This window comes from Gopherus evgoodei, chromosome 9 (genome assembly GCF_007399415.2).
Source record: "Gopherus evgoodei ecotype Sinaloan lineage chromosome 9, rGopEvg1_v1.p, whole genome shotgun sequence".
Classification (NCBI taxonomy): Eukaryota; Metazoa; Chordata; order Testudines; family Testudinidae; genus Gopherus; species Gopherus evgoodei.
Window position 1 is genome coordinate 88,590,368 of NC_044330.1, and position 22,187 is coordinate 88,612,554.

Below are 22,187 nucleotides of genomic sequence, written 5' to 3' on the forward strand. Positions count from 1 at the left end.
TAAATCCAGAGGAATGCTCAGGAGTCAATTCTTCTTTTAATTAATGCACTCAACTCCCATTAATTAATTGATCTTAGAAGTTTCTTAATTGTGTTGTCCCTGAGACATCCTGTGAGAGCCTCAGGGAAACAGCAAACCTACTATCATCTTACTTCAACATATTCTGGTACAATACAAATAATAAAACAACAAACAACTTAAAACAGTCCCAATATCAGACCGTGTTACACGGACAAGGATCCTTAAGAGAAGGGTTTAAGAGTTTCAAAAAAAGTCAAACCACCTTGCTCAATGGAACACGGAAGCTTATTCTAGCTGTCCAGAACTGCAACCCCAAAACTCTGCCGAAACAGCCAGTGTTAGCTCCAAACACTTTAAAGTGCACAGAATAGTTAAAGTGGAGGGTATCTGATACTTTCAGAGAGGAAAAACATGAATGTAAGTGTACTGGTGGAAAATAATACCGGGTTAAACTGGAATCCCATTCTCTAAAGGCTGAATCTCAAAGACTGTACTCAGCTTTTGCTTAGATCTTAGACAAATGTCTGTGGCATTTGCCTGAATAAGAACTGAGAAAGAAAACCTCAGCATTTGGCTCTAAGAGATTATCTGTCTATTGTAACAAAGTTCCTCCTCTACCTTGGTGGGTCCTGCGCTTATTGGCAGATTTTCTCGCCTCACAGACTCACACTGTGGATCAGGAAACAGCCTAGACCTTCTCCTCTGGTAGAAGCCACAGTCCAGGTCAATTCCTCCTGTGTTTGATCAGGAGTTGGGAGATTTGGGGGGAACCCAGGCCTGCCCTCTACTCAGGGTTCCAGCCCAGGGCCCTGTGGACTGCAGCTGTCTAGAGTGCCTCCTGGTACAGTTGCATGACAGCTACAACTCCCTGGGCTACTTCCCCATGGCCTCCTCCCAACACCTTCTTTGTCCTCACCATCAGACCTTCCTCCTGATGTCTGATAACGCTTGTACTTCTCAGTCCTCCAGCAGTATGCCTACTCACTCTCAGTTTCTTGCATGCTTCTTGCTCATAGTTCCACACATGCATACACTTCTGCTCCCTTTGGCCTGACTGGAGTGAGCCCTTTTGTAGCATCAGAGGGGCCTTAGTTAGAGTCAGGTGCTTAACTGGCTCACCTGACTCTTGGCAGGTTAATTGGAGTCAGGTGTTCTCATTAGCCTGGAGCAGCCCCTGCTCTGGTCACTCAGGGAACAGAAAACTGCTTATCCACTGGCCAGTATATCTCCCTTCGACTACTCTGCTGTTCCCAACTGGCCTGGGTCTATCACACTGTGCATTTCTAATCAGCATTCCACTGTACCAGGGAGACAACCCAAATGTAAGACTTAGCAAGGGTGTTATGTGTCTGACTGGGATGCATTCTGTGTTCCTCCCTACTGTGTCATTTTACACCTATGTATTTCCCTAAAAAACAAAAGGGTTTCCAGATAATACTGAAAGGAAACACTTTGCTGTAAAGTGCCTCTCCTCCCCTCCCAACTCATTTCTTTCAGCTGAGGGTTCCACCACTAACTTGCACTCCAGGACCCACTCCTCCTCTTCCTCAGTCTGTCTTCCTTCTTCCCAAAAGTGAAGGCAATTACAAAAAAACACATTAAAAGTAAAAGGAAAGAAAACCAACATAATTACCAAGTCCCATGCATGACATAAAGAAACAAATGCACAATATGTTTGACCCCTCATCCTCCTCTTACCCCTAATGTCTATTGTTCTCACTCACTGTGTTACTGTTACTACTTCAGATCTGTTTTTAGAAGTGCCTATCCAGAGCCTGAGGTGCTTGAACGCACATTACAAATATACAAAACATATATCTAACTTTGACCATACACTCCTCAGGACAAGGACTATATCCTCTGTAATATACTCAGCACATTTAGAGCATGAATAAATTGTAAACAACAGTAATAAACAATCGCCTGTGCTATATTTATGAGTTTGGTCTATGAGGCTGCTCCGCCAATGACCCTGAAAATTATTGATGAGACACAGGGTGGTAGCATTAAAAAAATCAAGCTATTCTTTCTATCTTTCTTCTGAAAAGTTTGACTCCAAATCCCAGGAGAGGTGACACAGAGCAACCATTTTGCTTTTGATGTGGATGGGAAGGGATTTGGCTTTTTATATCAAAGCTAGTTGGGAAGAGGAGGTGGGTGGCCATGAAAAAGAAAATCCAGGCAATTATCTGCACTGGTTTATAAGAAATGCACATTCTATGATTTTGGGAGGTGGAACACTCTGGAACATGTGCTAATGTGATTCCTCTGGAGGCCAGCAGATGTGAGCCAAACACTCATATCAAATAAAGGGGGTGGGGAGTTCCTGTCCTAATTGAGAACACACTTGTCTGCAGGGTTCAGTGTTGGGAATTCTGACAGTGCTTTTAGAACAGAGATTATTGTGTAGGTGTTGGTATTCACAAGAGGCAAAACAAAAGCTGATGGAAAGAGGCATCTCTGACAACTTATCCCTTAGAATACTGTACTCTCTCCTATTCTCTTTCTTCTCATTACTCCACCACTTTGATCTCTGTCTTCCTATTACCTGCTCCTCCCTCTCCTAGCAATCTGTTCTTACTTCTCTAACCCTCTCCCTGCTGACCACTGTAATATGTTCCCCCTCAAGCAAGCCAATAGGCTCATGCTGCCCACACACTTTTCACTGTCTCTAGTCCCAGCTCCCTACTCTTCTCATGGCTGGCTTCCACCTTTGTTACTCGCTACCCATAAAATGAGCTCCAAAAGGGATTCCCTACCTATTGCTGACTCCTGGCCTGAGGGAGGAGTCAGGACCTGGTAGCATGGGAAGCTGAGTCACATTAGGAGTGACAGGTGAGGAGGAAAGTTTCTGGCAGGGAGAACCATGACAGGTCACACTGTATGGCAGGCTATTAATGTACCTTGCCTCTTAGCGGCCAGGAGTCTTCAAAGCTTCCCAGAACACCACCACTTAGTGACACCACAAAAGTCATAGAATTTTCTACATATTAATAACTTAGGACTTAGCTATTTTTCACAGGGTTTAACTCACAAGTTTCCAAATGATATTTTGTTAATATGCTAAGACTATATTACAATTCTTTCATATCCAACCTCAGGGGATCTTTTTATTTAAAGATGAAGGTAAAGGGATGAAAAGATTTCTGCAAATTATCTATCTGTTAATGGTTCACTCAGTTCACTCAAAATAAGAATAATAAGATTTCCCACTAAAAACTAAGGTAGAAAAATCACTTTAAGAGCCTGATCCTGCTGTTGTTGCTAGGAGAAAGCCCCCATTTTTTCTTTTCAGTGGGAGTTTTGCCTTCAGAAGGTCTGCAAAATCAGACACTAAAAGTTTGGCTGAAAGGAAAGAGACTACAGAAAGTGTCTGTCAGCTTCAATCACTTTTTCAGAACCACCTCTCTCTTCTAAAAAAATTAAGTTTTCTCATATATGGGGCAATATTATGGACACACAATAAACCCTGATGATGAAACCCCACCTTATAAATGTTATATTTGGTAAATATGAAGACTGAATACCAACCTATGACTGTATATATAAATGCTTGAACCAAAGCCATTGATTTTAATGTGCTTTAGCTCAAGCTCTATGTATTTAGAAGAATTTGGTTGATTCTTTCTTAAATTCTTCTTGTTGTTGTTGGTTTATAGTGCCAAACACACACAGACCCCTGGAACTCTTCAGGGTCAATGATGATTTTTGAAGATCCTTCTGCTGCCAATCATGCTGCTCTGAACTAGGGGATTAAGTGCCTTTTAAGCACTTACCAGGCTTGGCTGTCACCCCATCACGGCTGTCTTAGCTTTTTGATGCTTTTCATTTCAGGCAGAGCCGCCCAGAGGATTCAGGGGGCCTGGGGCAAAGCAATTTTGGGAGCCCCTTCCATAAAAAAAAAAGTTGCAATACTTTAGAATACTATATTTTTGTGGGGGCCCCTGCAGGGCCTGGGGCCTGGGGCAAATTGCCCCACTTGCTCCCTCCCTCTGGGCAGCCCTGATTTCAGGCACTGCCATGTAAACCCATGCATGCAACCATGTCAGCAGGTAGGAAGAAGTAGCACAAGCAGATGACCATATTGAGAATATACATGATAATTGTGAGAAAACTGGATTAATGTCAAAAATTAGGGAGGAACAGCAATGTAAAGTGAGAACAACTAAAGGGGACATTGGGAACTCAACATAGAAATCTTTTCCTATTTTAAAGTTAGAAGATATGCCCTGTAGACGTCATGACAAGGGATGGGTGAAACAATTCGGATAGAGTAACAACTTGCATATAATTTTGCCCAAAACTTTAAACAAATTTTATTTCAGATCCTAAAAAGTTTGGGTAACTTCTTTGCCTGTCCTCCTATTGTTTTCTAGGTCAGCTGCTATCTCTGCACATCCAGATTCTGGCCATGAGTGGAAGTGCCAGTGCCAAAATGTTTTGAGAAAGACTGTTCTTATTAGATTCCATGGCCAGACTTCCAGAAGCAATAAGTAAAGTTCTGATGAGCACCAGAAACCAGTCTAATTTCTGAACCACTTGTAATTCACCATGAAAGAGTTCCAGCACTAGATGGAAGAAAATGAGAGGAGGGAAGCATTGGATTTACAGAGCAGCTGAAAAACGATCAGCTTCAGAACACTATGATTTTTTCCTATCCAGTATTCCTCTAGTTCTTGCTCAGATGCACTGCCAGATCAGAGACCTAAGATCCATTTACACATCTGAAGTAAAATTCTGACCCCTTTTTGAAGTCAATGGCAAAAGTCCCATTGACTTCAGTGGGGTTAGGATTTCATCCTGGACTCTTGTTCCTCTGGGCCACCAAGGGTCACTTTGTGTTTCTGGAAAAGGGGAGAAAAGGGATTGAACACTTTGTGTTACTCTGAAGTGACTTCTCTCTTGAAACACTGATACAACTTGGAGCCTTGGGGATAGTAGGGAAGAGCTACAAACTGGGAAAAATTGCAGGAGGTGCATTCACAGAGCATTGGACCCCCAACAAAGAAAGTGTGTGTGTGCGTGTGTGCGTGTGTGTGTGTGTAAACTGCTTTTAAATTAAAAACGAGATTGTGAAAGATTAAATCAAGAATCTGAACCGTTCAGGAATAATGAAGGGATCAGAGAGAAGAATGGAGCCTAATTTTGGGGTTATAGACCAGAATTGTTCCAAAATTTCCTCAGAAAGTGCTGAGACTCTGTGTGTCATCACACAGTCACTGATTAGGTAGACTGTTTCCCTCAGCTTTCCCACAAACACTCTCTATGAACCTTTATTCAGCTGAAAAAATTACTTAATGGAGTATAAGGGATCAAAATGAGAATACCTGATTTTTCAAATAGCTGAATAAAATAGCTATTTCCCTCAGTACGCTTCTGCATCCTTTCCTCCTTAAGAAGAACAAAGGTATCCATTATCAGAACCAATGCTGATCCTAAAGTACAAAGATAACATGGTAACAAATATTAACTTACAGTTAAAAAAAGAGAGAGAAAGAGACAGATACTGGTACATTAAATGAGTACTAACAGATGATGCAAAGACAGAGGGCCAAATTCAGAGGTGATGTAAATGATGGTGTATATTACACATCACATAGTCCCTTTATCTTACACCTTCTTACACTTTCCAGTTGGCAGTATTTCCATCTACAAACCTAGCCCTTCTTCCCTGTCAGCACACAATTTAAAATGAACGTATTAGCACATAACTTATACCGCCCCATTTATGTCACCTCTGATTTTATCTCAGAGAAATAGGAGGAGACATTCTACAACTGTTCTAATCTGTGATTAGCACAATTTTACATAACAAATTATATGGCTATTGCTTTTGACATTCTCAGTTATTTTATGACTCACCACCAGAAATCCGCATTGCTCAATGCAAGACAACATTGCCTGCAATAATGTTTGAGGGCAAGAAAATGTAAATTCTTGTGGTGTTTATTACACAATTTAGATCACAACTGTTAAATGGACTCATATCATGTTGCACAGCCGCTGGCCTGAACACATTTTGCTTATATAGCACATACATTGCCAGTCAGTTGGAGACAGGTAGGATATGTTACTACTGAAAACTGTTCTGAGTGATCAGGGTTATCTATACAGCATTAAAGAGATTTTTTTCAGTCATCCTCCAAGAGATCGTACCGCATTATCCTTGGGTTCAATGTTGAAATAAGTAGGTTGAGTGGTATTATGGCATCCATATAGAAATGCTATAATATACCCACACTTGACTGATGATATAAAGAAATAAATAGCAGCAGCATAGTTCCTAATTTAAATATTAATTGTCCAAAGGTATGTCTACACAGTAACCTCCTCCTATGGTTTCAGAGCCTGCGTCAACTGACTTGGGCTCCTTCTACAGTGCTAAACAGCTACAGTGTAGCTTTTTGGGCATGGGCTGGTGCCCAGGCTCTTAGACCGTCCCCCCTGCTTGCTGGGATTCGGAGCCCAAGCTCCATCCTGAGCCTGGAAGTCTACACTGCTCTTTTTAGCCTTGCAGAGCAAAACCAAATCAGTTGGTCCAGGCCCTGTGACTCACTGTCATGGGTCTTTTTTTGCTGTGTAGATGTACCCACAGGAACTTAAGTTTTTGTGGGGGATGGATTATCCAGTTGAATTCAGCATCAGTGGTCACAACCTGTAGATTTGATTCTTGGCAACAAATCTAAGTTTCCAAAAAAAACCAGGAAGTTGATGCGTTTGTCATCACTTACAATCAAATGTCAACATAAGGATCACATTTGAAGCAATTTCTCTATTTTTGTTGATTTCTTTCAAAAGTAGGAAAGAATTTCATTACTTGTTGTGGTCAGCTCAACTGCAGGAAAAGAATGTTATGACTGGTGGGAGTTAGGGGTGCCAACCCTCCAGGATTGTCCTGGAGTCCCCAGGAATTAAAGATTAATCCTTAATTAAATATGTCATGTGTGGAAACCTCCAGGAATACGTCCAACCAGAATAGGCAACCCTAGAGTGCTAGTTTGAACCAGTTCTATCTTGACTGTCATGCCATAGCACTAAGATGTGGAAGAAACTGGTGGAATTTTGCACATATACACAGTTTGATTTGGGAAGTTTGTGCTTTCATGGATTCATGCATAATTATCATTCAGATATAACAATAAGAAAGAGGAATTGCTCAAACTGACCCTTATAAATAGAACTCCACTGTAATTAGATGATGGAGAGATGGGTTCAAATCAAACTTGGGGTCTGAACTTGAACTTCTCATCCGCTAAGGGTAAGGCTGGAGGATTTGAAATCTGGATCTAGATCTTAATTTTGTGGCTTGGTCTCATCTCTAGTTCCATGGAAACATATATGTCAAGTGCTCCTGGAGTTTTACTATAAATTAAATTTATTTCAATGCTAATTTCCAACAATTCCTGTCCCATTCTCGAGAACCCTAGAATTTAGATGGCTGCATTGTGCAAACATTAAAAAAAAATTAAACACAAGTATTTGAAAGATGCAGAAACAAATATCAGTGGAACTGTCTTTTCTGCATTTTTACAATATTTCCATATCACTGGGTTTACAAGACGCAGCATCTTTACTTTGGCTATGTACACACCAAAAGTACAGTTATGTATAGATAGAGCCCTGTGTTATTTGTAAATATGAACTAACATGAAATAAAACAACAACAAAAATGCCTAAAACAAGGTAAAATGAAAAACATACCCCACAATGGCAACTCCTGGTACTCCTGTCCCCTGAGACTGGGCCTGGCTCCCAGCTTCAGGCTTTGAGACCTGGTGCACCGGGTTGCAGCATCGTTCATTCAAATTTGGCTCAGTTACCCAGGCTTCTGCTTCCTGGGGAGCAGGACCATGCATATCCTCTCCCCAATCAGGTGGATAAAATGAAACATGAAATTCCCCCAAGAATAAAATGAAAAATTTCAGACATTGAGATTCCATTCCTGGCTCTACCACTGACTCACTGTTTGATCTTGGGCAAGTTAAGTGCTAAGTATTATGATTATAGGAGCCAATGTCTGTAGCACGTACGTATAAACCTTCATAGAAATGGCTAATTTGACTGACTTCTGAGATTAACAACTTTTTAAAAATTAAATACTTTCTAATAAATAGTAAATGTGTATACTCTGATCCGGGTTTTTCTGAAGAAAATATTAATGAAGTAGGTCCTCTTCCTACTGACTTCAATAAAAGCAAGATTGGGCCACTAATCTTACAGTTACATGTGCTAGATGCTATCTGTGTACCATATGTAAAGAAATGGACCAGTTACTTAAAGAGAAAAAGTGCCCCTAATTAAAACATTTAGTTTATTTATCCACATAGTGAAAAATAATAAAAACAATACTTTGCACTTCGTAAAGACCCATCATCTGAGGATCTTAAAATATTGTATAGACAATATATTACAAACCTCATTACACTCTTAGAGGTATCAACAGGTAATGGATAATGAAAAGAAGGACATTTCTTTTACCATAGAAATGAAGCTATTTCAGGGTGAAACTTGGCAGCTGTTTAATATTAATAGTTTAAGACAGGAAGTGAAGGTTCTTGTAGTCAGCTCAAACTGCAAGACAAACTGTAGGTAGGAGGAATTTTAATTACCTGGATCATTAACGTGAGAGCCATATAAATGTTAATGAAAAATAAAGTTGGCAAGATTCTATTGCTAACATTTCTATCAAAAGGCCAAAAATCCTTTAAAATTGTGTCTAAAAGATGTTCTCAGTTACCCCAGTATAAACTGAGGGCTTGTCTACATGGGGACTTTAAATCGGGTTAATCTGGTTTGAAAAAGCTAGCATATACATGACACAATTCATTAGAGCATACTAACTGCATTTCTTATGAATTCTGGAGGCCTCTTTCAATGTTAACTGAGTTTGATGCAAATTGAATAGTTCAAGCTATTGCTCATGTGCACGCAATGCTACTGCACACTATTTTGACAGTCCTTCAATTGCTACCCCACACTGATTTGTGAGTGACCGTTACTGACCTATTTACCCATGTGCCCTTCACTGCTCTGGTGTTAAGTTTACTGGATGTCTGCTTCCTTTTTTAAAAACAGATGCAGGCCAGAATTTGCCTGTATGTTCCTGGATTTGAGTATATCAGCATTGCTGTGATTACTCCAGAAACCTTACAACACGCCTCAAACATCCGCTTGGAACTATGCTAGGACCCTAACTTGCATTGCCAGATGGGGAGATGCATTGATGTAACAAGCTCTTGTGGCCAGCCACTGGAATGAAGATCTTTTTGTGGACATTGCTAAGGAGTCCTCAAGGAGTCACAACCAGGATGCCTACCAGTGCAGGATACAGCACAAACAGCTCAGGAGAATATACATTAAAACCAAGGATACCAGAAAAAGTTCTGGCAGTTGAAATATAACTTGTTCATTTATTTTGGCCAGCTGGACAGGATTTTGATCAGTTATACCACAACTAAACATAAGAAAGTTGTGTACTGTGCTGCCCTTCTGCTATCCCCACCTCTTCCCCCCAAGGAAGGAGGAGGAACACAAAGAGCTGTCCACTGAAAACCAGGATCTCTTTGGGACTCAGAATCCTGACACCAGCCAAGGAGGAAACAAGCCCAACTCCTGCTGTGTAGGAATCGAGCCTACTTCCTAGCCAGAAACCCAAGCTGGGACTGAGGAGGGAGATCTTATTGAAGGACCCTTGCCATGTAAGTATCTAGCTTAACAATTTATTGTTATTATGCTACACTGCCATGCTAACTACTGTTCCTGGTGCTCAACTGTGGTGGCCATTATTGGCAGATAAAAGTTGGAGCCTTTTCAGGTATCCAGCCCCTTTCCTCCCTTCCTTGGCCCACGCTGTCCATTTGGAACCACACTCAACATGTTTTCAAAATGGTGGTTGCTCCTGCTAAAGTCCTATTAACTATTTTCAAGCCCACACCATGGAGGGTACATGCCCATCTACCTGTTTTCCTTTCTTCTTCCTGTCCTGCCCAGCAATACACCCTGCTCCAACTCCATTCACCAGCTCAAAATGGGGACTGACAATATGGCTCTGGCCCTTCCAAGGCATATTCAAATTGTAACTCTTCTGCCAGGTGGAGCTGGCAGCTACAAGGGCCGACTTCAGTATCTACATGTTCCTTTTTAACAATACAACAAAGAACTGGCTCAAGCCCCCAGCCAGTAACCTGAGAAAACTCAAGCCTCTTAAATAATCCACAGGCTTTACAAAGAACAGACACAAGGTAACCTAAGGATTGCCACAACTTGCCACCACTCCCACCCGTAAGAGAGACTGAACCTCTTACAATTCATCCCACCCCCTCTGCCAACCCCCACTCCCTGGGTTAACAACTGGATGTATAGCTGCACATTTTCAGCCCAGAGACTCAAAGCAACAGCAGTAGACATCTCAGACAGTATTGTCCTGGTTGTTTCCATTTGCTATTGGACATCTTGCTGGCTGCTCAAACCACTGTTCAAGGCTCGCACCTCAGTCCCTTAGCCATCATTAAGGCTGTCTCTCTTCCTCTCACAAATACTGTGCAAAATACAACATGCAGCAATAATGTAAGGTATATTTTTTCTGCAGTTTCCTACCTTTTCCTTTCATACTCTGCTGTCATTCTGCAAATACTGAAGTGATAGTTAAATAATTCCTTCATTCTGTCCAAGTAGCCTGTGGATAGTTTCATTAGCTAGGGCAGCAGAGGAGAAGACAGGTCTCCCAGGATAATCAATCTCCACACTATTAAAGTCTATAGTGATCCTGGGGGCAAACTGTCCTTATGCATGAAGGTTAATAGAGCTAAGTTCCAAAAGACCCTAGCACCATGGACCTTTCCAGACCACCCTGGATTTATGTTTGTAAACCTACCATGGTGGTCAACCAGCCTTTGAACCCCATGAAGGAATATTCCTTTGCATTTTTAAATTCTGAGCCCTGATTGGGTGAAATAATAGCCCCATCAGTTGCCCCAGTACAGTTCAGGTATCTCATGCGTGCAAAGCTGTCAATGTCCTGAGCGTTACCAGGCTTTAAAACCTGGTTATATGCATAGCATGATAAACCTGCATGACAATGGCCTGAACAATCGATCTCTCTATGGTAAAATGGCTAGCTGTGGACTGGTAGCATCTGGCAGTGGCCACCATGCAGATGAACACTTCTCCATGGGTATGGACCAACTTCTCCCTGGGTATGGGGCATAGCACATTGGTATGCTGCTGCTGCAGCTGTGGGGCTAGTCCATTACTTAATTCAAAAAGGTTGCCTTTGCCATCCTGAAATTCTCTTGCTACTGCTGGTCACCTAAGTCTGCAGAGTGATCCTTTCCCACCAATCAACACTAGTTTCCTGAGTCTGGAAACAGCAAAACATGGTGTGATGCTGCTCCGGGAACGGCTCCTGTAGTAGCAGTTGCTCAGTGTCATGCTCTTCCTTGTCCTCTTCCCACTTCCTCTGCTGCCATTGACTCTACTGCTGCTGCTGCTGGAGGAGATGTTGCTGATGCCACACCCTGTGTTCAGTGGAGCGACAGGCAAAGTCCAAAACCAAAACCACCTGGCTTTGAGAGCTGAATTACAGCTCAAGAAGCCTCTGCATATTCATAGTTGCCAGTATAGTGGTGCAGAACATTGGTGATTCATGCTAGCTGAAAGCAATTTGAAAATGGCACGAACCCACCCGGAATGAAAGCATAGGACATAGCGGAATTTTAAAATTTTGGCTTCTGCTTTGCACCCCATTATGCATAGCAAGAAAAAGCCCACAATGCACACTGCTCTGCAACGCAGCAAAGGACCATGGGTTATCCTCCAAGAATGCCATGCACTTGGTATGCAGCAAGTAGTCATTATATGTACACAATTATGTGCACTCATCCTATGTGCATGCGATTAGTGCTGTTTGTGTATTGTGTTAACTAACCTGCGTTAACTCAATCCAGCTTAAACCCTTTGAAAGAGAAGTCCGAATTCCCCTGAAGTATTTAAAGTCATAGACCAGGACCCCATGGTACTAGGCACTAGACAAACATATAACAAAAGAAGAGTTCCTGTCCCAGAGAGCTACAGCAATTTAAGTAAGTGTGTCAGTGGCTTTTAACACTATATTGGAGCACTGGTTCAGTACTAACTGTGAGGGAAGAGTGCCACCTGCTGAAATACCATCATCAATTTTTGGGGGAAAGGGAGATGAAGTGGATGACCTACTAGGTCTTTTACATCTCTATTTTCTATTTATTATTCAAGTCTTTGGAAGTAAATGAAGGAGGAACTGATTTTCGACTTTTAAAGTACGCACAGACACGCATGCATGCCCAATCCTGTCCCATTGTACTCCATGACAAAGCATCTATCACTTCAGCACAAGCAGAACTGGATCCCACAACTGAGATAAAGTCACCTGTTGCTGACTGTTCTTTCCAACATCTAAGATTAACAAAAAATTACACCTCTACCTGATTTGTCACACCATGAAAATAAAACAGTCTAGGATGGTTTTATCTGAGGCATTTAATTCAGGGCTACAGCCATACTCTTTTTCAAAAAGTTCAGCTGGATCATAAGTTCCTCATTGGCACAGGCAACACAGAACAGCCAAATAAATAGAACAAACTCGTTGCCAACATGACCTCTCATCCAACAGCTGTGCAGTTCTTATTCTTTTAGCCAGTGGAGATACAGTATAATGTATGTACAGAAGATGACTAAAATTTAATTTGCACCAGTTGTAGTACAGAAACATAAGCCAGTATACAGAGTTGAAATAATGTGGCTGGTACCATCTGTATATAATTGTTAGGGTTACATTTTCCATTACATTTTCTTCTGAAGGAAGGGGAGGATATACAACAGGGTAGCAATCATAACAATCATGCATTACAAAACATCAATCAAAAATCATACTTCCATTTACTACAGGGTGATCTGCATTTCATTCTGACACGTACAAACGGTCTATTTCTAAACAATGTCACAGAAAATTATATGAAATTAAATTTTTATTCCAAATATTGTAAAGCTATAGGCCAAACAGATGGACAGGTATGGCATTACTTCATTTGTGGCATGCTAAGCTTGGCTAAGGGCCTACAGAGCACAAATGTTTCAGTAGTCCTTAGGGGTTAACAGGCATTAAAATCAATGAGGCCCAGAAATTAAGAGATCTGGCAATTGTTGCTCTTTGTTTTAACCCTGGAAGAGACTGCTGGAGTGAGAAAATAGCTATTCTTGATTAATCAACCTGTCATGTTCAACTCTTTTAAACAGTTTCTTTAAAGGGGAACTACATAAATTATAACAAAACCAAAAATAAAGCAAAAAACAAACAAAGCAAAAATCACAACAAAATCTGTTTTAAAAGCCTCAATCTTGTATCTTTTTTGGAATGTAAATTAAAAAAACCCTATAAACATATATAAAGAAATACTTCAGACACACCACTTCCAAAATCACCTTCATCATAGGTCAATTACAAAAAGCTGAAAAAAGACACACATCCACACCTTACACAATGTGGGATCAGGGCCTTATTAACACTTGCAAACCTGTTTAACTTTAAGCATGTGAGTAGTCCCAGTTAAATGTGGGCAAAAGTGTTTGCAAGATCAGAGACTAATTCTGCAGATTAAAATAAAAATGAAAAACCATTTGCCTCTTTTACTTACCTGCCAAGTCCTTAGTTTCAGTTTTTGCATTTCCCTGCAAGTATTAATGAAATTATCAACATGAAATCTGAATGATTTCAAGCTTCTCAAATCTCTAATTAGAGCTACCGTTGAACAGAGTATTTTCCTTTATGATTCCTTGATGGCAACAACTCCTGCAAGGGAAATATCGACTGCTAAACTGGGGATTTTAGCAGGGAAGCAAAAGAAAAATCTGATTCTTTAAAAATATGTTTCTTTGAAATATATTTATTTGGTGGTTTAAAAATATTGTTATGAGATGGGTAAAACCTAGTTATGAGTTAAAAACCAATTGCGATTGATAGGTGTAAAGTCACCCTTCAATTAAAGTAAATGTAAGCATAAGTTTCTACATGCTGGATAAAAGGTATATGTGGACCCACCCAGGATCTTTGGACTCAGTATGGTTTTGTGTCATGTGAGTATAGGAAGAGAACACACAGAAACTGAAAAAGACAAGGACAGAGATAGAGAGAGGCAGAGGCAAGAAAGCCAAGTTGGGGTACGTCTTCACTATCGGCTGTATCGGCAGGTAGCAATCGATTTCTCGGGGATTGATATATCGCGTCACATGTAGATGTGATATATCGATCCCCAAACGCGTTCCTGTCAACTCTAGAACTCCACCAATGCGAACAGCGGTAGCGGATTTGATGGGGAGCCGCGGACATCGATCCTGCGGCGTGAGGACGGTAGGTAACTCAATCTAAGATACTTCGACTTCAGCTACGTTATTCACGTAGCTGAAGTTGCCTATCTTAGATCGATCCCCTCCCCTACTGTAGACCAGTCCTAGGAGCCTGTAAGAAAAGTGTAACACTGGAAGAACCTAGGGAAAGAGCTTTTAGGTCCAGTGTTTGCTAAAGAGGCAAGGGGACTGTAAGAAAAGAAACTACTTTTCTTCTTGGTTCCTTCTGCATTCAGAGACACAAGACTTCATACATCTCTTCTCAATAAACAAGATTGCACCAAGGAAAATACCTGACTCTATCAATTTCTATTTGCAACTGGAACACTCCCAGGGCCCTGAACTTTGACTAGCCACTTTGGGTCGAAAAGGGGCAACAATACGTAAATAGAGCCCAAAATGTCAAAAGCAACCTCTAAAATTGCCCCCAGAGTTTTGTGCAGCCACATTTTCTCGGTGATCATTTTTCTTTGTCTGCAAAAACTTACATTTGCACATGCCATCTACATCTATGCTCTGAAATTGGGTAGAGGACTAACCACCTGCTTTGCATGAGCCAATGCAGTTGCTGGGGCAACTTGGAGCTTTTATACATAGAAACAGTTGGATGTACAAAATAAGGGTGCAATATTAGGTTAGGGACTGGCTCCTTTGAAAATCTGACCCTTAATATTTTTCCTACTTATCTGGGAATGTAAACAGTGTGGGGGAAAATATTCTGAAAAGCATTTGCAGTTCATCTTCAAAACTACAGGGAATATTTCTGGACATATACCTGTCTGCATATGGCACTTCTGTGATGTCTTTCAAGAATACAACTGCAGCCAGTTGCTGCAAAGCAAGGAACAGTTAGAAAAATCTACATAAAAAAGGCTTGCCAGCATTTGCAGATCCATCATTTTTAAGTATGAAATCTCTGGAAAAACTGCTCCAGACCAAGACTTTGATGGATAGGTACTGGATGCCCTTCCAATGAAATCAAAGAACTAAGGCTTAATTGTTTTAACTATTAGAAACTGATCTGGCTTTTTGGCAAATGCTGTTTATGAAATGCTACAGGAAAATAATTTATTGGCCATCATTTTGGTGTTCAGGATGAAAATATTCTTTAGAATCCTTTTTGAACCCACCGATGCCTAGAATGAAATTCAGAGCAGTGGTACATGGGTTAAGCTCCTGTCCCCTTGTTCTTAAAATATTAAAACGCTGTTCAGATTTCCACATAACTTGGAACTGTAACAGTGCAATGCATACTTAAAACTAATTGGCAGTGAAGTGTTGCTTTAGGCTTACAAACACTGTCTTTTTCACTTCTGGGGCCTGGGTTTAGTCCAGCTTAATCCAACTAAAAATTGTTGTCATGAAAAGTCTGAGACTGCCTGGAAATGGGAGAATTTGTAGTTGCTTGCCTAAAAATCTTCCCTTGTCAAAGGAATTGATCCACATATTCTCAGTGTGGGTTGTTGCCTTATGCAGCTGTAGGGGGCAGAATCAAAGCTGACTGCACAACTAACTAGGGACTAGCCCTCACCTTCCAGAGATGACCTCAGTTTCAAGATGCTTCCAAAGCTAGTCGCTCTAGACTGTAAAACAAAGAATGAATCTCTCATCTGCATGTTAATACTTAGCAAGATAACATTATGAACAAGAAACATTTAACTACCGCAGAGAACTTTAACAACAAGTTAGACAGATCTCCCTTTTTCAGGGAGGACTGGATCTAGCCAGGGCTGGTGCAACCCTTTAGGTGACCTAGGCAGTTGCCTAGGGCGCTGGGATTTGGGGAGCGCCATTTTCTTCTGCAGCAACTGCGGCGGCCGGATTGTCGGCTGCCCTGGTCGCCGCCGGCATTTAGGCGGAGGGAGCTGGGGCAGAGGAGTGCAGGGAGGGTCATCTGCAGCAAGTAAGGAGGGCGGTGGCCATGGCGTGCTCGGGGAGGAGGCAGAGCAGGAGTGACCTGCTTCACTTCTCCCGCCTCCCAAGCTTGCGACGCCAATCGGCTTAGGTGCTGCAAGCCTGGGAGGCGGGAGAAGTGAAACGGCCACGACATGCTCGGGGAGGAGGCAGAGCAGGGGTGAGCTGGGGCGTGAGGGGGGGTGCCTCAGGGTGGAAGGTAGGGGCATGGGGATCTGCCACAAGGGGGATGCCTCAGGGTGGGGGTGTGGGTCCAAGGTGGAAGTTTTGCCTAGGGCGCGAAACATCCTTGTACCGGCCCTGGAGCTAGCAAGCAAGGGAAAATTTTCAGGTAAGCAACCACAAATTCTCCAACTCTCTTCACAAATCCACCATGTGTGACTTTCTCAGAAACCACACAATTCCTAGGGAGGGAACAAAATAATGTCATTGAGAGAAAGGATTCCCTCACTCTAAGGAATCACCATAGTGTGCAGGATCCAGCTGCCAAAGACTGCATCATCTGAACACTGAGTATCTAGCTTGTAAAACTTGGTAAATGTATGCAGGGATGACCAAGCTGCAGCTTTACAGATTTCATTGTAAAGAGCCTGCCCTTTCCCAGTCCATGATGCTGCCAATGCTCACACTGAGTTGAGCTCTGGTGAACACTGGAAGATTGAATCCTTTGTCCCATATGCCTGGTAAGGATCTGACATTGCAGATCTAACACCAAAAGCTATAGGCATCCAGCATCTCTGACGTTCCCTTGTTGTCAACAGGGGAGATGGATGAAATAGAATCCTGCCAGTCCTGGAAGGTCAGGCTGCATAGGACGTCCTATTGGAACACCCAAAGCCTGAGGCTGCCTGAACGGTTCGCTCCCACTACAGGAAGTCAGCCACATGGACCATCTGAACAATTGTGCAGATTCCCGGCTGCTGCTGTGTTGGGCCCTGCACTTTCCTGCCTCCTGCAATCCACATTCAACCCTGTTCCTGACTCCTGCACTACTCCTGTCCTCACTCCTAGCTCCTACCTTGCTCCTGACCTGTGCTTGACCCTTGCCTCACTCCTGACTATTGGCTCTATTCCTGTCTCTGACATCCTTGGCTCTGGCATTTGGTATCTGACTCTGGTTCTGACCCCTGCTTTTGTTCCCCAACCTAGACACCCACTCCACCCACTAGATCCCACTCCTGCTTAGGGTTGCCACCTTTCTAATTGCTGGTAACTGGACCCCAATGGCCCTGCCCCTGCTCTGCCTCTTCCCTTGAGGACTTGCCCCTTTCTCTGCCTCTTCCCTCAAGGCTCTGCCCCTTCTCTGCTCCCAAGGCCCCACCCCCTTTTCTCACTCTTCTGCCTCCCTTCCCCCATTGCTCACTGGATCATCTCCACCTCCTCAATGCTCCAAGCTGGGCTCCCTCTCCTCCAGGGCTGGGATGGGAGCTGCTGCAGCCTGACAAGGAACCTGCCTGCAGGTAGGAGGCAGCCCTGACTGAGTAGGGACTGGCGAGGGTTAATTACCCGGCAGTTCTCCCCGCCTTGCGGTATCTGCACTTTGGGTGTCTGCCTTTGACCTGACACTAACAGGCCCCCTTTTCGACCAGACTTTCTGGTAAAAAAAAATGGGCACCTGGCAACCCAAAAGGGCACCTGGACACAGAAGCCGAAAACTGGACTGTCTGGGTAAAACCTGGATGGTTGGCAACCCTACTGCTGCTTTGACCAGTAGGCCAGACAGCTTAAGTCCCAGTTCCTAACAACCCCTCACCAAAGCACCAGCGTAGTCACTGTGAGACTGATGATTCTGATGCTTTAGAACTTCTTTTTCTTGGATAAAATAAGACCAGAAAGGCTGTTTTACTTATGCTCTCAATTCTTTTCAGATTAGCCTTTAAGGCTCACCTTATATCCCACAAATGCCATAGTTTCTCGTTTGCGGGAGAAGTATGTGGACAAAAAGAAGGCAACAAGATCTCTTACGCTGGATGAAAAATCTAATTTACTTTTGGAATAAAGGTGGTATCCACTCTCCAAACCACCGTGTGTTTGTGAAAGATGCAGCAAGATGGATCAAGTGACAAAGCTTCAAAAGCCCTTCTTTCTGAAGTGATAGTGATCAAAAAAGTCTTTTTGATAAACAAGTAATATAATGAAACTGATTTCAGAGATTCAAAGGGTGCCTGTAGTAAAGCATTGAGCTCAATGTTCAAATTACAAGATGGAGCTCTGTGCATCTTAGGGCGCTCAATTGTTACACTTCTCTAATGAAGCAACAATTGTCCTTATGGTAGGAAATTGAATATTTTCTGGATACTCTCAAAATTGCAGATAGTACAGAAACATGTTCTTTCCAGGCATTAGCCTGCAATCTGATACCGATTCTTATCAAAACTTTAGAACATGAGCAGGAGGGGCTCCAGGCAACAGCACAGTAAGCCTACTTTGCCTACATGATACTGAATACATCTCTCTCTACACCAAGCTTTGAATTTAGATCAGATCCCTGAGCAAGCCCTGTTTGTTGATTTTTCTCCTCAATGCTAACAGCGTTGGAAGATGACCAGTGGAGTAATCATTTTGTGCAAGAAACGTCCTTTCAAGATTTAACTTGCTTGGATCCTGGTGGGAAAAAATGGACCCTGGGACAATAAATCTGGACTCTGATTCAAGAACAATGGTGGCTCCACTGATATGTTCATGACGTCAGGAAACCAAGGCCTCCTTGGCAGTGGGGCGGGGGGGCACTGAGATCACTTCATCTGTCTTCTTTCAGATCTTCTGCATTACCCTAGTGTTACTGGGGGGGAAAGCATAAAGTAAGCCTTTTGACCATCTGAGCAACAGGATATCTAAGCCTAGGGCTGCTGGGGGCAGAGACTTCCTTTTTCTTGCAAAGTATTGGTGAATCTTCTGGTTTGCCTTGGATGCAAAATGAACCAGAATCACAACTCTGAATTTTTTGATTATCAATAAGAATAATTTGGTGTGAAGACTCCATTCTTTCATTGATTTTCCTGCTGCTCAGCCAGTTGGCTTTCACATTTTTACTGCCCTTGATATGCAAGGCCCTGATAGACTAGGTGGGCCTCTGCCCACTGCATCATGAAAATCCCATGAGCCCTTACCAGTCTGATGGTTTGTGTATGTTGCCAATGTATTCTGTCATTACCAGAATATGACTATTTGACAATGCTGGGGCCAGTTGTTGAAAAGTATACTTTATTGCCTATAGCAATTACTTTATGTTTTTCTTTTGCTCTGAGAACAACTGCGTCCCTTGAGCCACTAAGTTCTTGGAGAACACTCCCCATCCTTCCAGACTGGCATCTGTTGTTACAATAACCTCTCTGGCTCTTCCAAGGTCATCCCTCCCTGGAATCTCTTTGGACTCATCCACCAAGCCAGGAATTCCAAGACAAGTGACGGAACGTTCACTTTCCGAGATGGAAAAATAAGAAAACGGTGGTGAAAAAAGAGCAGGAAACTCTAGAACAGGGGTCTCAAAGTCCAGGCCTGCGGGCCATCTGCGGCCCGAGAACCTCCCTACTGTGGCCTGCAGAGGACAGATGCAGGCAGACACGCTGTCGGCAATGTCTAGTGCAGGTGCTGCCTCCCGCAGCAATCATTGGCTGGAGAAGAGGGACATAGATACCATCTCTAGTTGCTGGGCAGAGTCAGCCATGGAGGCAGCATCATTAGTTGCCGGGCAGAGTCATCCAGCATCACTTTTTTCCTCAATGACTATAAACAAGTCAAAATACCGAACACAACTATCTGATGCACACCTTGCTGCAATCCTGAAGATTTCAACTGCTCAGTCACTGAGGCCAAACATCAACAAACTGACAGGACTGAAGCATTGCCAGGTGTCTGGCAAACGCTAAAAACTCTCTGGCAGGCGAAGAATTGTATAAAGTTGTATGACAGTTTTATTATTTCTAAGAAATTCAAAAGAAAAAATACAATATAAACATTTTCTTTTCTGAACACCATCTTCAGTGACATTATTGGCCTGCTGGAAGGATTTGAGGACTTGCCCTAGCCCTAAGGTAAATTGAATTTAAGACCCCTGCTCTAGAGTCCTCATATAAATTCTTACCCAAGGCATTACACTTATGCAGGATACAATCAATTCTACAATACTTGTTACTATCATCCTCAGGAGGGTATAGCTGCTGATCTGATTTTGTCCTATCTTTTGGCTGGTAGAAAGATTTTGTTGCTCTTTGCATCAATGTTTGAATTGTTGACTGAGTTATCACAACCATAGAATGGCAGGGTTAGAAGGGACCTCAGGAGGTCATGTAGTCCAACCCCCTCCTCAAAGCAGGACTAATCCCCAGACAGATTTTTGCCTCAGATCCCTAAACAGCCCCCTCAGGGATTGAGCTCATAACCCTGGGTTTAGCAGGCCAATGCTCAAACCACTGAGCTATCTCTTTAGATGAGGTACTAACCAAAATGTCATCCAGGAAAAGATATACCTGTATCTCCTCCTGCCTGAGACAAGCCTCCAGAACAACAAGGTCTTTTGTGAACACTCGAGGTATGGATGACTTTCTGAAAGGCAGCACTTTGTATTGAAAATGATCAGTCTCATGTGCGAATTATAGAACTCTCCTGTGTGCCTGGTGAATTGACCCATGAATGTAGGCCTTACCTTACAATCAGTCAGTTTGAGAACACCACTGGCAGATTGCCACTGCTATGAACTTCAAGATCTCCATCTTGAAGCTAATTCTCCTTATGAACTTACTCAGATGCTTTAAGTCCAACACCACTCTATTCTCCTTGGATTTCTTGAGTACCAGAAACAAGACTGAGTAGTGGCTGGAGTACATCTCCAGCTACAGAACTCTCTCTATCATGCTGATTCAGAAAACATGTTCTATGGCCTTTAGCATATTTCACCTCTTTTGTGGGTTTCAGGATACCAGAGAAAGGAGAAAACAGTGATTTGGAATCTTTGAAAATTCTAGGATATACTCTTGTAGAACGCTATCAAGGACTTTTCTGTCCAATGAGCAGAGAGGCCATTGGGTCTTGAATTTTAATAGTCTCTCACATACGTGTTGCTCATCAGAACTCACCTGAACGTAGGCAGGCATTGTTTCTAGTGTTTAAATTTGCATTGCAGGAAGACTGGACTCTTCCCTTTCTGGGTTTAGACATGTTCCATTTGCTTTTATTATACTTACAGGAGCATCCACGAAAAGAATATTTAGATCTGTAATAAGATCAGCTATTCCTTTTCCTGGATTTGGAGTTGGGAGGGGAGGGGGTTTTTAAGGGGGTTTGGGATTTTTTTGCTTTTGTTATTTACCTGAGGATTATACCACCACTTTGTTACTGACCTCCTGAATATTTTGAAGCCACTATCATGATTTTGGCCTTTATATTGCCCTTCCAGGTGTTGTAAGCAGATGCACCATCTGGTCACCACACTGGAGGCCACAGCATGTGCTGAAAACACCAAAATATCTCTGGTTGCATTGGCTATGAATATTGAAGCCATTGAGATTTTTTTTTAAACTCTGAACCTAAACACAATGATTTCTTAGCCTTTTTTGGCAGTGTGACTGCCAAATTGTCAGGACAGTACTATTCTTGCAAAATATTAGGCCAGAGTTGAAGGCTTCAGAGAGGAAGATTTAGCCTCAAACATATGACACCATATTTCCATTCTCTGGCTGTTGGATTCTTTCAGGAAAGATCCCCTTCTGTTGGGAGAGCAGTGTCTTTGACTAATGCTGAAATGGCCCCATCCACTTTGGGAAGACACACAAAATTAGCTTTGCTGTGGTGTATATTGTAGAATATTTGGGCATGTTTGGACAATCCATAGACTCTTCTGGTATCTCTCATTTGGACTTAATTACTCTTTCCAAAAA